This window comes from Pteropus vampyrus, unplaced genomic scaffold (genome assembly GCF_000151845.1).
Source record: "Pteropus vampyrus isolate Shadow unplaced genomic scaffold, Pvam_2.0 Scaffold64, whole genome shotgun sequence".
NCBI lineage: Eukaryota > Metazoa > Chordata > Mammalia > Chiroptera > Pteropodidae > Pteropus > Pteropus vampyrus.
In genome coordinates, this window is record NW_011888845.1 from 7,234,779 (window position 1) to 7,241,365 (window position 6,587).

General features: G+C 34.9%; 1 protein-coding gene across 1 annotated transcript in view; it reads left to right on the plus strand.

Annotated features, from left to right (window-relative positions):
• The window catches only part of KHDRBS2 (KH RNA binding domain containing, signal transduction associated 2), a 511,685-nt gene extending 508,141 nt beyond the window's left edge, over positions 1 to 3,544 (plus strand). The window contains exons 11-12 of the transcript XR_002780626.1: positions 1,340 to 1,417; positions 3,514 to 3,544. The gene's annotated coding sequence lies outside the window, so the exon portion shown is untranslated. The remainder of the gene's footprint in view (positions 1 to 1,339; positions 1,418 to 3,513) is intronic.
• Positions 3,545 to 6,587: the final 3,043 nt, after the last annotated feature.

Sequence of the window (6,587 nt, forward strand, 5' to 3'; positions counted from 1 at the left end):
GCTCCATTAAAATATATACATGAGCATTTGCAAATAATGTGTATGGTGTGAAAGGATCCCCAATTACATTTCCTCAGTTTTTCTTCTTTTTTATCTTTCTTTCTCCTTTGTCTAATGGTACCAACTAATTTGCTTCAGTGTTGGGGACATCAGGGCTCATACAATAGAATGAAAACAGTGAATAAAGATAATGCCGCTATATCTAAATAATTACAAAAAACATACCATTTTTTTCTCACAAATTCAAAAATGACAATCTTTCAGTAAAAATATTTTTTCAGCAATTTTACAAAACTTCTACCAAAGGACAGGTGTTGAATTAATACATTCAATCAACTAGTCCTTTCTGCTATATCTTACATAAGGAAAACAGAAATACCAATAGATACGGAGTTACAAGTTAAGAAAGCAATTGAAATAAGAAAAACTGAGCCTTTCTAGTATAATAAACCAAGTCTCACCTTTTGACTTCATCTGACCGAGTCATTTCTATTCTAAATCTGTTTTGATCTTCAATTTCAACACAGCAAGGCTCAAGCTACATAGATCATTTCCTTCCAATGTTTGATCTTAATGTCATTCTTACAGAAGCGTAGAAGATATTTGAATATCAATGTATGTATGTTCTCTATTCCTTAGCTGGGATAGTTTCAGCTACTGTTAAGGACCTGGGAATTTTTAATAATAGTAGAGGTTCTATTAAACTTAGTTCTCTAATAGCTTCTTAGAGTTTATTCATCAAATAATTCAGGGTGTAAAAGTAGCACATAAACATTAATTGAACAGCCATTAAGCAGTATGACTGTTTGTTTTTGGTTGATAGGGGACATAAAGCTTTGTACCCTGTGGTGGAAAACAATTAGGTCTTATGATGAATATGGCCATTAAATATACCAGACTTAGACGAGTTCCACTTTACAAAATAGTAGTCAGCTATAGTCAGAAGGCTGCCCAAGTTATAGGAAGTCATATTTTTACTGTCATGGCTTAGCTGCTTATAAATATTGTAGTGTGCCTTATGCCTTATGCTAATGCAATGACTGACTAATGGTTGTCATTATCTACATTCAATCTCATAAAAAACTTCTTCAGGAGAGACTGATTATAGCTAGAATGCTGCTTAAAGTTAAACTGTTTTTCTAAAACACAGAATATAAAAAGCACTTAAGTACAAGAGGTTGGATGGATAATTTATTTTGTTTTGAGTATGTTTGACAGCTGCTACTGTTGTTAAAATTGCCATAAGCCGAATTGATATCCCATATGGGAATGCCTTATCGAGGCCTATGTGTGTAACTGCATAATGTTTTAAAGTCGTTCTGCTCATCTGGGAATATAGGTGAAGATGTGTGATAGAAAAACCAAGAGCTGGAATAAATCGGACACTGACTGGAGGGTCAAACTTTTTACAATGAAGGTAAGTCCCCTTATAGAATAGAAACCATTCGTGATTTCAAGTACAGAACACTTCATTATGGGCCCCAAAAGAAATGCTTAAATGGATGAAGCAGCTCTTTGTATCTGATAGAAACTAAGTGGGACATTAACGTCAAACAAGTGAGAAACTTTTAGTTTTATTATACGTTGCAACAGCATAGCAGTTATGTGTTGATTCTCAAATGCACATGATTTTCATGTCTTATATCACCTGAATTTAAGGTTGTGAATTTCTGTATTACAGAATGAAAACCAGAACTAAAATCAATTAATAATATACTTTGTCGAGACAATGTGATAAATATTCACACTATTCTGACAAGAAGGGGAGCAGGAGACAAAAGTTCCTGAGGAGAGTAAATGTCATCCACTATACCTGAGTGGATCTTTATGGAGCCTTTGTCTAAAGAGTCATTGTACTTGTCCTTCCTAATATCACCTTTGTGTATTACAGTGAAAGTTCAGTTTTATCGGAGAGAGGGCTGATATATAGTGGGCTTCCAATAAATGTTTTTAGAATCAAATGGGGTGGAATGGAGCAGAACAGAACAGAACGGGACCATGATTATTTGTTCTCTCCTAAAATTCTAATTTGTTCTAAAACAAAAGAAGAAATAAATGTAGGGCTGCAAGAGTGCTCAGTGATATAGGTGATTCAGAAGTTTCTGTTTTCTTCTTTATAGACACGTTAATTTTAAAAGGACTTATTTAGAGCATAAAAATTACAATGTATATGTTTGTTTAATGAGACAGGAAACTTCGGAAAGTCTCTTGAAAATACTTAAAATAAAATTTTTTTAAATGATTTTTTTAAGGTAAAATTTTTTTAATAACATTTTTAAAAAATCATTTCCTAGGACATTATCTTCAGAGAGAACTTAAGAAAGACTTCGGTTGTTATAAATACTATAGAAACACCATGCTTCCTTCTAGTTTGTCTCAGAGGAGTCTGGAAGAAGGCAGCACCATACTTTTCTGCTCATCTTGAATCTTACCCATACATAACATCTTTACAAAGAGCTCCATGTAAATTGTCCTGCACAGTATATAACACTCCTTTAGGAATTTGCTTTCAGCTAGAAAATATATTGTCCATAAGGTGACCATGCATCCTGTTTATGCCTGTTGTCCCAGTGCAATTATTAATAGCATTGCCATTCACTCTGAGTTGTGTCCCCACTATGGATGACAAATTATGGTAACCTTACCTATACATAATAATGAAATGTTTATAATAATAAAATAACCTTTATTAGAAGCTTGCTATTTATCAGAGGCTTTGAAATACTTTCATATATAATGAATTCTTCACAATAACCCAAAGAAGGAAGTATTTTATTGTCCCCGTTTTACAGTTGAGGAAACAAAGAGCTACAGTGGTTAAATAACATTGGCCTACTCTCATAGCAGGCAAATCTGAATCCAAATGAAGGTCTGACTCTGTAACAACATATGCCAGAAGATAATATACTATTTGCTGGTCAATATGATTAACTTGGTTTTATTTAATGCATTCAAAGATTATCGATAGTAATTTGTTATTCTTCCTAGCTGTTACAACATTTTCATAAGGACTGTGCATTTTAAGAGGCAGGAAAAGAGCATTAAGCTGAACTAAAAGTCAGCTGACTTTTTATACTACTATTGTATTAATGATAATAGCAATGATTTGTTAAGTGACTAGTTATGGCAGTTACTGTACTTGGCGTTTCCCTGAGTTCTCTCACTAATCCTTAAAAAAGTGCTGCAAGGCAGAACATTTGAACCCCACGGAAGTGTATAAATAGTTTTAGCTCTTAGCCCTAAATTGGTTCAGAGGTTAAAAATGAAGACTGTAGGATTGAATCAATTCAACAGGCCTTTCCAACTCTGACGTTATATGACTAGATTTGATGTCTCTGGGAGTAACTGATTACAGGATATAAGGCATAAAATCTAGATGCTGAGGATAAATTCTTGGGGGCAGAGACTTCCCTGATACCTCATATTTATATTAGTTATCATGCATTGAGTGGTTATTAAGGGCATGCACTTAACAAACGTTTATCTTTTCTCTTGTTTTTCTCTTCACCATAGGCTAAATAAGAGAATTTGGATTTGAACCAATGTAAGTTTAACTGCACTGTGCTGTGCTAGTGATAGTATGCTTCTGTGAAACTTCCTGGGGATTACCGCCCCTCCCTCCGAATCTTTCTGAAAAACAATGCTAAATAAACGTGCACACATATTTGCTCATGATCAAATTTGTTCCACCACTATGAACAGAAAAACAAATATGATAGTATTATATAAAAAGGAAATTCTTTGTCATTTTTTCAAATGAGAAGTGTGGAAATTCTTACTAGTGCAGAGTAAGTTCTATGTACTGTAGAGAACAAAGTAAGTATAAATCTGTACCTTTACCCAAAGGATGATTACAGTTCATTTGAGGATACAATAATATAAATGCACAAATAGGATTATGTGCTCTTATATGATGCCAAATCATATCATGTAATTTGGACAGTTGTTCTTAACTGAGTGTTATATGTGGTGTATTTTAAAAATACAGATGCCAAAACCATACTTGCCTTGCCTAAATAAGTTTATGATGTTGGAGCCTGGAAATGTATACTTTTTAAACTCCACAGGTAATTAACAACCACTGGATTAAAATATATGTGGAACATATTAATATGTTAATTATGCAGATTGAAGAGAAGTGGTCAATTTATGCTGGGATTTTAAAAGATGGCTTCATAGAAGAGATGAGATTTGAATGAAAGGTCACAGATGGACAGAAGGTAGGTGCAACAGAACTTTTTCCTTTTCCTTTTTTAGCTCAGAATTAAATCTTGCCTTCAGTACTGTTTTTTTCTGCATTTCAAATTCCTAAATGGACTGGTATGGAATAGATAATAAAACTTATAACAATAAATACCTGGAAATGTTCAATTACCTTCTAATGTACCTATGATATAGCTAAATGCAACTCAGGTTTAAAGTCTTACTTGAAAACTTGTATATTATTATGAATTAACATTAATATCTGAAATAAAGAAATTGAATTATAATTAGTAAATTTTGATTAGTAAATTATTGATTAGTAAATTAAGACTGCAAACTGCCAAAGGGCAGAATCTGTGTTTTATTTGGATTCTTAGATATTTAGCATACGTTTCGGTATGTAGAATAAGCATAATATATGTTTGTTGAATGAATGATACATTTGGATTTACTTTGTTTATTCACTGCACCTATTTGTGGGGTGGCTTTCTGTGGCCTCCATCTGAAGGATAAAGTATTTTACTTATGAAGGTTTGGGGTGGTTTGTTTTTTGATTCAGGACCCATGAACTGGCAAAGACTTTCAACAATCATTAGTTTATAAGAGTAAGCTTTTAGGCTTTTTCTTTCCGTAGAAGGGAGGAAAAGAAGGAGGGAAAGAAGAAAAGTGGAAAAGGCAAAGGAGCTGCAAGGAGAGTTCTCCATCTATGTTTACTTAGGCCCAGAACAGCTGGCAAATCCCTCTTTTGCAACCAGTCTCTCCAGAGAGAGGAGCAAGCAGTCACCAAACTTCTCAACGGGAAAGAATAAGGCTTCCAAAGCTTTCTCAAGCTTTATCTGCTGACCTGCTTTTTTGTAAAAGAGGCTTGTTTTGTCATTGATTTGGTTGGGGTTATTAGAGATTTTTAAAGGCATAACTGTTGAAAAGATCACTGAAAATCTTTGTCTTACTGCATTACATTTCCCCAGCACCAATCAAGCTAAGCTTCTTTAACTTTTTTTTAATATGGAAAAATATGTTAGGAGATATTCATATTCCCCCAGTGGAATTTTATAGTACCTTTGGAAACATTTCTTTGGTGGGGAAATAATAGGAAGAAGAAAGAATGAAAGGAAACAAAACACACATGGAAAAAGAACATAGTGAGCTGATGATAGAAAGCTTTTATTTTATTATTCATGTATGTGTTTTGGAGAATAAAGGGGAGAGTGGGAGGCATGATAGTGTGTAGCTGTGGACATGTATTTGTAAAATGTTTTTAGTGGTGATACAGCTTTGATAATAAAGACAGCCACTTATGTTGATAGTAGAGAAGGGACAGGTAGGACCCAGAAGAGGGAGCTTGGACAGAAGCAAACAGTACAGGATGCCTGCGAAGCTCAGCTTTGGTGCCGCACAGGGGAAGTCCTGGTTGTCTTTTCCCATTGTCTCTGGTTCAGTGGCATGGCTCTGCTAGTGGGGCTTAAACAAATAGCCACTCCTCCCTCAAAGACAAATGAATGAATTCTTAAAGTGACTATATGCCATAAGAGACACATGAAATTCTTATTTGGACCAAAACCTAAGACTTCCAGTTGCTAATTGGAATCTTAGTAACTTTACTGGCTTCGAAAGAGCCAAGGGAACTATGTTTGAAAATAGATATATGTCAAGGCATATATCTATTGGCCATCGTATGAGTGGTTGAATTTTTTCAGCCTCCCTTCTCCTCTATTCAGCTGCTATGTGATTACCTCATCCCAGACAAGCCTGATTATTATCAGTGAAAAACATACCAAAAATAAATATGATTACATTATTCTTAACGAGTGATGATTAAACATGAACATATATAAAACAGCTTAATTCACACTGAGTTTTATAAAACAGTTGAAAATAAAATGAATTCATGTTTTAAGAATATTTCTAGAGTGGATCATCCCCTCCATGGCATATGTGTCATCTTGAGCACAACAGCAATTTTAATCAGCGCGTGGTGTGCTGAAGCCACAAGTTCATGAGATCTGATTATGCACATCCCTTCTCAACTAGTCACTAGTCCACTTCAGCAGCTTGAAGTGGACACTGGTGGGACTATTTATACCACAGAAATTGGCAAATGCTATGTCTTAATCTGTTTGAGCTGTTATAATAAAATGCCACAGACTGTACGGCTTACAAACAACAGAAATTAATTTCTCACAATTCTGGAGGCTGAAAGTCTGAGATCAAGCTGCCACATGGTCAGATGAGGGCCTTCTTCCAGGTCGCAGACTTTTCTCCTTCTATTCTCATATGGTGGAAGTGGCTAGAGAGCTCTGTGGGATCTCTTTTCATAAGAGCACTAAGCATATTCGAGGGAGCACCACCTTCACGACTGAATCATCTCCCAAAGGCCCCACCTT